Below are 13,992 nucleotides of genomic sequence, written 5' to 3'. Positions count from 1 at the left end.
GTCAGCGTGGCCTGACGTACAAACACGTATGTAAAAAGCAAGACCATGGAGAGATCAGCAAGTTTAGAAATAGGAACAGCTACCATTGTGCAGAATGTGCTATTTTTCTAGTTCTCCAGCTACAACGAGAGGTACATACCCCTAAAGAGGAGAAGACAGGCAGCACCCCCTCCATGTCTCAGATAGTCCCTGGATGTAATATGTGATGCTCTAATTGAGTCAGTACTCTTTCTGGCCACAGTGGTGGCCTGACAGAGAGAGTTAGGCCCCTTTCACATGGGCGAGTTTTCCGCGCGGGTGCAATGCCTGAGGTGAACGCATTGCACCCGCACTGAATCCAGACCCATTCATTTCTATGAGGCTGTGCACATGAGCGGTGATTTTCACGCATCACTTGTGTGTTGCGTGAAAATCGCAGCATGCTCTATATTGTGCGTTTTCCACGCAACGCAGGCCCCATAGAAGTGAATAGAGCTGCGTGAAAATCGCAAGCATCCGCAAGCAAGTGCGGATGCGGTGTGATTTTCACGCATGGTTGCTAAGATGAAAGTCTATTCACTGTATTATATTGCCTTATAACATGGTTATAAGGTAAAATAATAGCATTCTTTAATACAGAATGCTTAGTAGAAGGTCAATTGAGGGTTAAAAAATTTAAAAAATGTACTCACCTCCTCCTCTTGATCGCGTTGTTGCCAATCTCTTCTTACTTCTTTAATCATGAGCTGCCGGATAAAGGACCTGTAGTGACGTCACATCACATGGTCCAATCACATGGTCCATCACCGTGGTGATGGACCATGTGATGAGCTCAGTGACGTCACCACAGGTCCTTTGACAGGTCCTGAAGAAAGAACAGGAGACCAGCAGCTACCCGATCAATTGGAGGAGGTGAGTTAATTTTTATTTATTTTTTTAACCCTCAATTGACCGTGTACTAACCATTCTGTATTAAAGAATGCTATTATTTCCCCTTATAACCACTAATAAAAACTGAACAACGCAATAAAAACTAAACAACGGAACGCAATTGCAGTCAAAACTGACTGCAATTGCGTACCTACTCGCGCGGGTTTGCACGCTCGTCTGCAAGGGGCCTTAAGGGAAAATATCTGCCATGCTAAAAGTCCAACCCAAAAGGAAGTTAAAGAGATTTTCATATTGATGGCTTATCCTCAGGATAGGTCATCAATATGAGATCGATGGGGTCCGAGTCCTGGCACCCCCGCTGATCAGCTGTTCAAAGTGGTCAAGGGTTCGCCATAAGAGATTAGGCCTCTGCCTAGGCTCTGTGACGTCACGTTCATTAGTCACATGGAATAAGTCTGTGATGGCTAACCTTCGGCACTCCAGCTGTGGTAAAACTACTTGGCTGTTCCCGGAACTCCATATAAATGAATGGAGCATGCTGGGAGTGGTAGTTTCACCACAGCTGGAGTGCCAGAGGTTAGCCATCACTGGCCTAAGTGCAGCTCAGATCACATTCAAGTGAACGGAGCTGAGCTACGATACCAAGCACTAGGGATCGAACTTTCAGGCTGATAGCCGATAACTTATACCGATATTCCTTATTCACCCTTACAGAGCTCTACTAGGGTGAATAGGATCTTACACTGTCCCTGCTGCCCTGTGCATAGTACACACAATCAGAACTGCCACCAATTAAATTACTTAGGTTGGGGGGGGGGGGGGGCTGTGGCCACTGCCACCAATGACTTTAATACTGGTGCATTAAAATTATCATTGGTGGCACAGTTGCAAGGCACCTGCCATGCTGGATGCTTGACTCTGGGAAGGACACTCAGGAGGAGGCTGCTGCCGTTCGCCGAGCACACTAGCTGAGACGGTGCAGCAGTAAACCCTCCCCTGTCCCTCCTCCTACTTTAATATTAGCCAGACATTCGTTGGTGGCAGTGGTGCGGGCAGCTTCAGAGCTCGCTAATTTTATTAGGCTCTGCGGCGGCCGCGTCATAGGAGGGAGGGATTTCCTCCTTCCGTCCCTCCCTCCTTCTCCACTGACTCTGGCCACTGAACATGGCGGCGCGTGCCAAGCGCCATGTTTTCTTATAAGCGAGCAGCGCTGGATGCATTATCGGCAAGGTTAGATGCAGATACCGATAACTTTGATAATCATAAATATCGGCCGATAATATCGGTAAATCCAATAATCGGTCGATCCCTACCAAGCTCAGCTGCTATCATATGGACAGCACTGTGTTTGGTAAGCTGCAAAGAGCCGCAGTGCTCTCGTGAGTGTCATGGCAGTGTCAGCAGTTAGACCTCCGCCGATCCTATACTGATGACCTATCCTGAGGATAGGCCAGCAATATGAAAAGCTAAAGAACCCCTTTAAAGAGCCAGGACAGGAAGTAGGATACATGGAGTGCCAAAAAATGTGTCCAGAAAACCAGCCTGTCTTTAAAAAAAATAAATATATATATATATATATATATATATATATATATTATATATACAAAAAAATATTAAAAAAATCATGCTATAAGACAATTTTTTTCTCCCAAAAGTAGGGGAAATGTCAGTGCGTCTTATAGGGAAATTACTAATGAGCATTTCCATTATGGAAGCGCTCAGTAGTACAGTAGGACCGGGGAGCAGTGAATACAGTGCCCTTTGTGCTGGCTGTACTTCTGCCAGCGCTGCGCTGTGACCTGGCGTTAGTAAGAGGGCTAGATCTCAGGAGTAGCAGGGGAATAATTTTTTATTTTTTTGTCTGATCTGAGGTCCGATTAACATTGAGGGTCTGATCTGAAGTCTGATTGGGGGTCTGAACTGGGGTCTAATTAACATTGGGGGTCTGATCTGAGGTCTGAATGGGGGTCTGATTTAACACTGGTGCTCTGATAAAAAAAAATAATCTTATTTTCCTCTTCTAAAACCTAGGTGAGTCTTATAGGGCAGAAAAAAAATGGTACATAGAATATTCACATAAAGGTTGCTAATATGTGATAAAAATGAGTGAAAGCTCACTGATGTTTCTCGTTTACTATTAGGACAGAACAGTATAAATGCCTGAAGGCTCTATAAATGCGCTGATTAATAACATCACTTTTATTGCCAGCTGTACTTAAAACATTTATACTGTATAAGATACTGGATATCTTCACTAGATAACATGGCATAACATCTACTTCCCAGTCCTACTGGTATCTCTCCTGCCACTGTTACAAGTGCCAAGTACTGGCTGCACACACGGATAACACTACTGTAGTTTTCGTCTATAGTCCTTCAATGCCAAAAGATGAAACTAAAACTTCCTCTTAGATAAGTAAAAAAAAAAACCATATAAATCACAATAAATAAAATATATAAGGTACCGAGAGGAGACAAGACACAGGCTCTGTTCACACTGGTGTGATTAACAGTCTGTGGAGCACTAATTGGTCAAAAATACCAGAAAACCAGTGGACGTTATTTTAAGTCAATGGGGTTCTGTCAAAATTCACCAGTATCCATTACAAAAAAAAATCAAAGCAACAGCTAACGAGAAAGTAATGTCTTGCTGACACCGTGCGGCACAAAGGAAAAGTATATACCGCATTTTTCGCTTTATAAGACGCACTTTTTCCCCCTAAAAGTGGGGGGAAAGTGGCCGTGCGTCTTATAAAGCGAATAGAGCAGTATTACATGGCCAGCACATCGCAGACTGTGCTGTATAGCAGCCTGCGATGTTCCAGTGACATGTAAACAGGGGCGCTATCAGGGTAGTAGCAGGGCCCGGCGCAGTCACTGAACTTCATTAAGCTGGGCCCCGGTCAGAGCAGCCATCACATATAAAGTGTATGCAGCAGCCCCCATCAGTGCTGCTTTGCTAGACTAGCTGTAATCGCTTCTCTGCAGTACTTGCTATGCACGTCACTCACTCTGTCACGCTCCAGTCCTGCCCACTTCATTAAGGGGACGGGGCCGGAGGGTGACCGAGTGCGAGAAGGGATTACAGCTAGTTTACCAAAGCAGCACTGCTAGGGGCTGCTGCATACACTCTATATGTGATGGCTGGGCTGCTATAACTGGGGCACAATGTAATGGGGTTAGATCCCCCCATAACAGAGTCATCCACAGATCCCCAATAAGTGTCCTTAAATGGATCCCCCTATAACGCTGTCCTCCACAGATCCCCCAATAACACTGTCCTCCACAGATCCCCCAATAACACTGTCCTCCACAGATCCCCCAGTAACACTGTCCTCCACAGATCCCCCAATAACACTGTCCTCCACAGATCCCCCAATAACACTGTCCTCCACAGATCCCCCAATAACACTGTCCTCCACAGATCCCCCAATAAAACTGTCCTCCACAGATCCCCCAATAACACTGTCCTCCACAGATCCCCCAATAACACTGTCCTCCACAGATCCCCCAATAACACTGTCCTCCACAGATCCCCCAATAACACTGTCCTCCACAGATCCCCCAATAACACTGTCCTCCACAGATCCCCCAATAACACTGTCCTCCACAGATCCCCCAATAACACTGTCCTCCACAGATCCCCCAATAACACTGTCCACCACAGATCCCCCAATAACACTGTCCTCCACAGATCCCCCAATAACACTGTCCTCCACAGATCCCCCAATAACACTGTCCTCCACAGATCCCCCAATAACACTGTCCTCCACTAATCCCCCAATAACACTGTCCTCCACAGATTCCCTAAAAGCGTCCTTCACAGATCCCCATAACAGTGTGCCATCCCATTAGTTCAAAACCCACGAAAAGAACACCATTTGGTTCAAAATATTTTATTTTCTTAATTTCCACCACAAAAACCTAAGTGCGTCTTTTGATCAGGTGCATCTTATAAAGCGAAAAACACGGTATGTGCCTTCACATGTACGGACAAATCTGCTGCAAAACTGCATGGGGATTTGGTAGCGGATATCCGTGAACTGTTGAGGATTACACATTCCGAGATTTTGAAGCAGATTTTGTTACATAGATGATAATGATGAAAACAAGGCACAGCTCAATGAAGCCCAACCTATAATCTCTGTTGATCCAGAGTGAGACCAGAAACCCCAATGAGATGGTTGACAATTATCCATCTAGTAGATGAAAAATTCCTTCCTGACTAATTATGGCAACCAGAATAAATCCCTGGATCAATCCCCAGAAATCTCGTAGCAGTAACTTGTGATATTATTGCTTTCAAGAAAGGCATGCAGACCCTTCTGGAACGTGTACAATGAATCAGCCGCCACAACATTCCAGTTGGCACAGGGCTCCCTCACATGGGAAGGCACCCAATTGCTTTTTTTCATATTTAGCCCCAAAAACTTGTTGTACAAGTGCCACAAAAACAAAATGAACACAAGTCACCCATTTACCACTCATACGCCTGTTCCACACTGCCGTTATGATGGCTGTTCAGGCTCTCTGGAACCGACATTGCAGGATGTTACCGGAAAGCCCGCTAGAATTCCCTTGCAGCATTTTTTCTACGGATGAATCCTGACATATCTGCCAGGTGGAGTTAGGATCTCCGCCGGATCCCATTATAGTCAATGGGGCAGAGGGGCATTCGGTAACATCTGGCGATGCCGGGTCCAGAGAGCTCCAGCAGGCTGTTCTCTGCCAGAACAGCCTGTCGGAAGTCATGATGTCCATGTTAAACTGGCCATACGCTATCACGCTCCACGTTGATTCCTCGCACTTACAGTTTTTTTGGGGGGTTACTGGATGCCAGGGTCAATACTGACGGATTTTCTGTCCAGTCCTAGGTCCTCATAAAGGGAGGCCGATTCACATACTGGTTGGTCCGGACGTTCACGACCTGTCCGTATCTGTCTCTCTTCTGCTGAATACTTTCAATGCCTTTGGCCCTCTTGGCTCAATATGGAGTTGGCAGCATAACAATTATGCGCCCGCAACCCAACCCAGAAATTTGAGAGCACTACCGTAATCAGTATTAAATTCATGTAAAATATAAGAGTGAAATTGGATCGTACATCCTCAATCCTATGCTTTTATCTAAGCCTGGCCTGGGGGCGGCTAAGCTCCATTCAAGTGAACAGAGCTTAGCCGCTCCCAGGCCAGTGATACTAGTCATGACGGTAAACAGTGAGAAGGCCGCGGCACTACTGCCAGCACCGCTACCTTCTCAATCAGCTGATCGGCGGGGGTCCCAGGTGTCGATCAGATGCTGATGATCTATCCAGAGGATAGAACCCCCTCAGAACCCCTTTAATTATGCTGAAAAGCAGTTATTAGATAAAAGCATAGTATTCAGGATGTGCGATCCAGTTTCACTCTTACGTTTTACAGTATTAAATTCAAGTTTCCAAGCGATAGATAATATGATTTTCCTAAACGCCAACATTGAATATAGAAAATGATTTCTCTTCGTAATCTGCCGAGTATTCAGTTCTCCTTGGTTCCTGGCCCTGTTGTAAGGACATTACTGCGGGGCTTTCTGCGTTTTCCGAGGAAGAATTGGTTCCTCTGTATACGGTTTTCTTGAAATCCTTTACTATATGATTTTTCTATTTCGAATGCCCTCATTTGAGAATCCATCCCTCCCCATCACAGCGGTTATAGTTATTCTACCCCAGAACAGGGCACCAGACGTCTAGTTTGCTCGCGGATAAGTGCACCTAGAGACTGCAGAAAACAAGTGTGACTTGTGAGGGGATTGATGGCTGCATTAAGTGCAGAATTTCACGGATAGGGAATCTGAAGGGACATGTGTTCATTTACAAGTTCAGACAAGGTGGACATTTTAAAGGAAACACAAGGCTCTTCCAAGTGAGCGGTCTTGTGTGGTGCTCTGCTGTGAACGGTATGCACCTTGGGAAAACTCCTCAGCGTATAGCGCCACATGGATGTCTATTCATTACAGAAACCGTAGATGGGCTGCGATACGGTTCATAATCACATCCTCTCTGTTCCTTCTTCAAGTTATGTAAATTAGGTTTTTCCAAAAAAAGAAAAGAAACTTGTGCATTTGGTGCCACCGGTTTGAAGGGCGCTATACTTTAAAGGGGTTATCCAAAGTGTAAAACATACCCCCCAATACAGGTTATACTTGCCCCGCTACCCACACCTGTGTCGCTCCTGATCCCGCACGCCAGCTGCTGCATCTCTTCGTCATGTGGATCAAAACATCCGGCGAAGGGGGGTGGGAGCCAATAGGAGACCACGACAGGGACAAGACACCCTAGCATCCCCGTCGCGGACTGATATTGGCTGCACATATCCCCCCCCAGATCACAGCACTAGCCGACCGGGGATCAGAAGCGGCGCGGGTGCCGGGGTAAGTATGATCTATATGAGGGGCCTGTGCATTGGGGGCATATTTTTCACTTTGGATATCCCCTTTAAGTCCATGTCTGACCTTTTAAACAGGCCTTGAGACATAACTTAGAATTCCAACCAAGCCAGTACCTCATCTGCAGACAGCGGTTTTGGGGTGATCAGTGCAAAGCAGAGAGGACTTAGTGGGGTAAGAGGCCCAGGGGCTACTCCTTCTGCTTCATTGTAGCACCCGGATCCCTGAGAAAGGACTCTTACCCATAAGTGACATAAATGACATGCATGAACTCTGCACATTGTGAACTTTTATGCAGTTTTTACACAATGTTATACATCAAGGCAAAATTACTTGGACAACCATGAATGTAAGGTGCGGAGGCACACTCCGTAGTGCTTCTGTAGTGTTCTGTTCCGTGCTTCCATTCCGCATCTTTAGATTTGCAGACCCATTGAAGTGAATGGGTCCGCATCCATGATACGGAACGCTGCCCGTGTATTGCGGATCCCCAAATGCGGTCCGCAATACGGCAACGGGCAGCACACGTTCTTGTGAATGAGCCTTAACTAGCAAGATCTCACAGGTTTAGGGCTCATTCACACGAACGTGTGCTGCCCGTTGCTGTATTGTGGATCCGCAATACACGGGCACCGTTCCGTGTGCATTCCGCATCACGGATGCGAACCCATTCACTTCAATGGGTGCGCAAATCTGGAGATGCGGAATGGTGCGGAACGGAACACTACGGAAGCACTACGAGAACTTGCTCTATCTATTTGTGGAACGGACGGATCGCGGACCAATCAAGTGAATGGGTGTGCGATCCCCATGCGGCTGCCCCACGGACGGTGCCCGTGCATTGCGGACATTTTCTTTGCATATATACTGAATGTGCACCAAAGACCTGGTGTGACCAAAGTCCTACTATATGTTCTGCATCCACTTAGTGCCTGCGCCCTTGTAATAACTCTGGGGCATCTATTATTATAACTCTATGTTGTGTTATTCCTACTAAAAGTTTATGAAGCAATTGCCAGCACTCTGCAATGGAGGTCCAGATGGGTGTTACCACTTGAGGGGGTGTCCCTGCATAGTTTGACACAATCCAATCAGTGCTGCCAGTGTCCGACTCTGAGGAGACACATCTCCAACTGGATCTTTACTGCAGACGGCTGGCAATTCCTTTATACACTTCTGGTAGGAATAATAGAGGACTGGCACAACATAGTTATATGAAAAGAAGCACCAGAATTGTTATTACTTGGGGAATACAAAAAATTACTAAAACGGACACGTCAGGAGAGGCGACAGGTCCTCTTTAAAGTCATAAATTCATGACAATCACTGTAACCAACTGGTAAGCGCATGGAAAAAATGAGTGATGTTAATTGGCTTCCTATAAAAAAAAAAAAAAATCTAAATTGTGTGTGAGATAGAGATGCTGAGTGATGACAATCTCTGTACAGCACTGCGGAATATGTTGGTGCCATATATGCAACAGTAGAAAAATAAAATGAATCATAGGTGCTGGCATACATTCAGATACACACTCCCCACACTTCAATGGTCAGAGCAGGTGCAGAAGGTACAGGTAAGACGCACCTGCCAGCACGGAGGAGTCGTCGCTCTGCTGAACACTTCCTACATTCGTCAGCTGCACAAGCCCTAAGGCCACCTGCACACGGGCGTGGGTGAATGCGCAGACGATCTGCACAATCCGAGCGGATTTCTGTGTGTTTCTGCACCCAAACCGCACCAAAAAACGCAATTTCTAATTGCTTTTATGTGTACGGATTTGATGCAGTTTTGCCACAGATCTCACCCTTCATTGGAAAAGAGTGAAATCCTCAGCTAAAACCCACAAACACAATTGACATGCTGCGGATTTGTAAGGCTGGGTCTACACGACGATATTTTGTCGCACCAATGTCGCGCGACAATTTTTATAATGGTGGTCTATGGTGTTGCACTGCGACATGCTGCGACATTTAAGATGGATTTTTCTGCGACTGTCGCGTCGCAGTCGCCGCATGTCGCAGTGCGATACCCTAGACTACCATTATAAAAATTGGTGCGACAAATGTTGCAGAGTAGTTGTGCCCTATCTGGCGCGCGACACATGTCGTCGTGTAGACCTAGCCTACACCCGCACGGCAGTTCAGTTTTCACGCAGATCAAATCTGCAAAGTGCACGTGAGATTGGTCTGTTCTTATACTTTGCTGGTACTGTACTACGTTGCGGTTTTACCGGAGAAAAAGCGCAGCGTAGTACAGTACACAAATCTAATGCACACTGTGCAGATTTTTTTCTATGCGGAACTGCATCTAATCCGCATCAAAACCCTCTGTTAGAAATTGTGGATTTTGGTGCGGATATGATGCAGAAAAGCACATAAATCCACAAATAAATTTGTGCAGATCTTATGTGCGCTCACCCGCCCCTGTGTGCAGGCGGTCTAAAGCTAACCTAACACACACTGGCGCTAACGTCCCCTCTTCTACTCAAAAGATGGTAGCACTTACACTAGTACTACAGCTGGTGTTCTCTACACTTGTCATATCTGCGGCAGTACTTACCGACGAACCTCCAAGACAGTGCTGTCCGAGAAAGGCTTTATCCAGTGCCGGGACGCATTACATATCCCCGGCTCTGTCCTCCGATGAGCATCCCCTGGACGATCTGCACCTAATCGATGGCTTGCAGTGGTGGAGAGCAGCTGGAAATTTCCACTCCAGGTTTCCAGGGCTCAGAATGGCTCTTGTTCTATCTGATATAGGCGGTCCTGCTTCTGGTTGAACCAGCTCTCTCTGCTGAAGTCAGCCGCTCATCACAGGAATGTGTGCAAGACAAAAGACAAAATAAAGCTTTTGCCAAAAGAATCTTCTGAGGTTAAAGTCCCCGTAAGCACGCAGAGCGAGCTCCAGAAGTGATCCGCCTTCCTGGCTCCGCTTCACCTCTCCTGGGACTGAATACCTCACATTCTGCAGCCCTTATAGGAAGGGAGAGCGATACCTGAAGAACACCAGTGCCCCTTGGTCCTCAGCATTTCCATCTCGCTCTCGGGCAGGCTGGTCATCAAGCTGCAGGTCACTGAGATGATATGTTATACGCCCGGCTATGTTACGTGGATGGCACGCGTCCACGGCTGGAGAGAAGAGCAGTCAGGGGGGGTCATTTATTAAAGGACATGCGACTGTTTTAGCCATAAAAATAGTCGCAAGTCCCTTTCTTGACTAAATATTGTCACGTGGCCGGTTTTAGGGCATGGCTACTCCGTGACATGTTTCGCGTGACATTTACAGTAGGTAGAAGGAATGTCACGCAACCTTTTTTTTTATCAACAGTCAATGGTGTCGCACTGCAACATACGACATGCTGCGACGCGACAGTCGCACAAAAATCCAACTTGGACCCATTGACTAAAATTACAAAAAAATTTGCTGCGCCAAATGTCATTGTTTAGCCAAGCCCTTACGCCATGTTGGGTGGGATGGGGATGTAGGGGGGTTGCGTTATGTCTGGGGCCGAGCCGGGGCAAATCTACTAACATTTACGCCTGGGAAAAGGCGTAAATGTTGGCAAAAAACTACTCCAGCCTCTAGGGGGGAATCTAACACCGCCAGAAACAGCCGGTCTTGGTAAATGACCCCCAGATTTACTTACGCCGGTCTTAGTACAGAGTCCACTGTCATAAGATAGGATAGAATAAAGAGGCACTCTAATCATATTGCTGTATCTCGAGAGGTCTGTGCGCCAAAAATTTAATCTACGCTAGCTACGCTTTGTCAACTAAAGGCTCAGGACGGGCCGAAACGCGTCCGTGTTGTAACACGATATTTGAATAAATGATATGAATAGACTGAAGAGAAAGTGAGTGCTGGGATTTCTTGTTCCCACCGGGAACTTTCCTTGCCACATGAACCTCCACTAGTGCCGACCTTCTTCACATTACCGAAAGTCCAGGCACACTGGGGCGGACTGTTTGTCCTTACCCTTTCGTCCTTTTGTTAGGCAGCTGAGTACAATGAGTCAAGTGTCTGCCCCCATCATCGCCACGTGTAAAATGGAGATTCATACAGAGCTCAAATTCAGAAAGGGCGAAGGCTTGACAAAGGCTGATGTATCGCCAAAACGTCAACTGGATTCCAGATTATGGAGTAAAGCTCCCCGCTGTCTGGTAAGGTTGGGGGGCTGCCTTTTCTACTATCTGGATTGCCCATGAGCCCTACAACCAATAAGGCTGTTTTCCATGGGTTCCTGTCCCCATGTAGACATAGAAATTATGATATGAAGTTCCTGCCACAGGGCACCCCCCACAAGTGACAGCAAGAAGACCCCTAAATACAGCATCTGTCACATGGCCCCTAAACACGGATAATAAAAAAACTACCTTGAGACGTGCAATCCCTGGCTGGAAAATAAAACCACTGCAGGAGCTGCTTCCAGTTTTCACGCCAGGCTATCGAATCTTACGGCCTGTCTTAGTAAATGACCCCCATTGCCTGTAAATGACCGTGACTGCTTTCACTGCTGTCTCAGAGGGACTGGACCTTCTACAATGATGGCCATCTACCTTCACGAAAGGTGATTCAGTGTTTCCATGGTATAATGTAATAAGTGTTCTGTACAGTACACGAGGACCATTCATCGGGCTCCTCCAGGGACTTGCTAGGGAAGGAGGAATGTGTCAGCGAGGCCATTAACAAATGTATATGTGCTAAGCACATCAGGGCTGATACCATCGTATGGAACATCTGCTTCATAGGATAGAAATACTTCTATGCAATGCTTCAAACAAGTAGAAATTGAGAATAAACTGGGGTAATTTATCAAACTGGTGTAAAGTAGATTTGGCTTAGTTGCCCATAGCAACCAATCAGATTCTGCCTGAACTAAGCCAGTTCTACTTTACACCAGTTTGATAAATGATCCCAAAAGAGGTTTAAAACAAGAGGCCGTGCAAACCCCGGCCTATACTACATGTTACTGGCCAGGAATGTCCACGGAGAGAAGCAGAAGACAACCCACAAGTTACTGTAGGCGATAGGAGTAAAATTCAAAGCCTATCAGCTCCCCGCTCCTAGAAATCATTGCTTGCAGAAAAGGTATTGGGGGGGGGGGCTGATGGCATGGAGGGACTGATGGCACTGGTGGACATGATGGCATGGAGGGGCTGATGGCACTGGGGGACATGGCATGAAGGGGCTGATGGCACTGTGGGACATGGCATGGAGGGGCTGATGGCACTGGGGGAGTGGGGACATGTTGACATGGAGGGACTGATGGCACTGGAGGACATGGCATGAGGGACTGATGGCATGGAGGGGCTGATGGCACTGTGGGACATGGCATGAAGGGGCTGATGGCACTGTGGGACATGGCATGGAGGGGCTGATGGCACTGGGGGAGTGGGGCACATGGCATGGAGGGGCTGATGGCACTGGGAGAGTGGGGGACGTGATGACATGGAGGGGCTGATGGTACTGGGGGACATGATGGTATGGAGAGGCTGATGGCACTGGGGGACATGGCATGGAGGGGCTGATGGTACTGGGGGAGTGGGGGACATGATGGCATGGAGGGGCTGATAGCACTGGGGGACATGATGGCATGGAGGGGCTGATGGCACAGAGGACTGAAGACATGGGGGGCTGATGGCACAGAGGACTGATGGCACTGGGGGGAGCTGATTGCACAGAGGACTGAAGACATGGGGGGGCTGATGGCGCTGAGGACTGATTGATGGCACGGGGGCTGATGATGGCATGGAGGGGGGGGGGGCTGATGAGTTTTTATAAAGGAAAATTATCTTTTAATTCATTTTTTTTCTTATTAGAGTACTAGATTAATCGTTGGATTATTCGATAGATAACTTAAATATCTAAAATAATTGATAGCTGCAGCCCTAATAACATGTAACCTACCCCATAATGGTACAGAAAGTAAAACTTCTACCATAAAAAGAGACCTCATACAGCCAAGTTGTCAGAAATCAGAGCAAAGCTATAAACATCAACATGGCGAGCTGAAACTACGCTGAAAGGATTCTGTGTGGTCCAGAAGGCCCAAATGCCTAGGTCCTGAAGGGGTTAACCGGCTACGGAGCTAGCACCACGCGGTGAGCACGGGTGTGTATAGCGTTCAGTTCTTTCACCAATAAATAACTCACATCTCGGAGCCGTGGACCTTTCACCCCACACATTCCACACATCATTCTTCACACATTTCTCCATTTAAAGTGCTGCAAAATCAGTTTTTTTTTCTCTACGTGATTTTCAGATGTGGAGATGATCTTTAAAAGTGAAATGCATCATCCATCTCGCTATTGTGTCTGCCAAAAAAAGATGCAAATGCGGGTCATTTACAAAGTGCACTACGCCTGTTTTAGGTGTAAAAAAAAAAGTGCGACAATATTTTATTACACTGGCTTTTTTGTGCTGTGTTTGCCACTTGGGAGCGGTGGGGTCCAGGCCCAGGCTGGGACCTGGATCCCGGCAAATTTACTAACATTTACGCCTGTTTCCAAAGTAAATGTTGGTGAACACGGGAGCCATAGCACCTAATTCACGATGAAGCAGGTCACATGATGCAACCGCGGCTGGCCGCAAAAGAGCGAGTTATCCTGCAAGAAAGCTTCCTGTGATGTGATTCACAGCAGTCCCCTGTCCCTTGAGTAGTTAACAGGGGCGACTATAAGGGCTCATATGCACACGGTCGT

At 46.9% G+C, this 13,992-nt stretch overlaps 1 protein-coding gene across 2 annotated transcripts in view; it reads right to left on the bottom strand.

Annotated features, from left to right (window-relative positions):
- CAB39L (calcium binding protein 39 like) overlaps positions 1-13,992 on the bottom strand; it is an 84,121-nt gene that overhangs the window by 56,987 nt on the left and 13,142 nt on the right. The window contains exon 1 of one of the 2 annotated variants that reach the window (XM_044286416.1): positions 9,851-10,082. The exons of the other annotated variant lie outside the window; for it this stretch is intronic. The gene's annotated coding sequence lies outside the window, so the exon portion shown is untranslated. Of the gene's footprint in view, positions 1-9,850; positions 10,083-13,992 lie in introns of those variants that run through there. 2 annotated transcript variants of the gene reach the window in all.

This window comes from Bufo gargarizans, chromosome 3, assembly GCF_014858855.1.
Source record: "Bufo gargarizans isolate SCDJY-AF-19 chromosome 3, ASM1485885v1, whole genome shotgun sequence".
NCBI lineage: Eukaryota > Metazoa > Chordata > Amphibia > Anura > Bufonidae > Bufo > Bufo gargarizans.
This window is presented reverse-complemented; position numbering and strand designations above follow the sequence as displayed.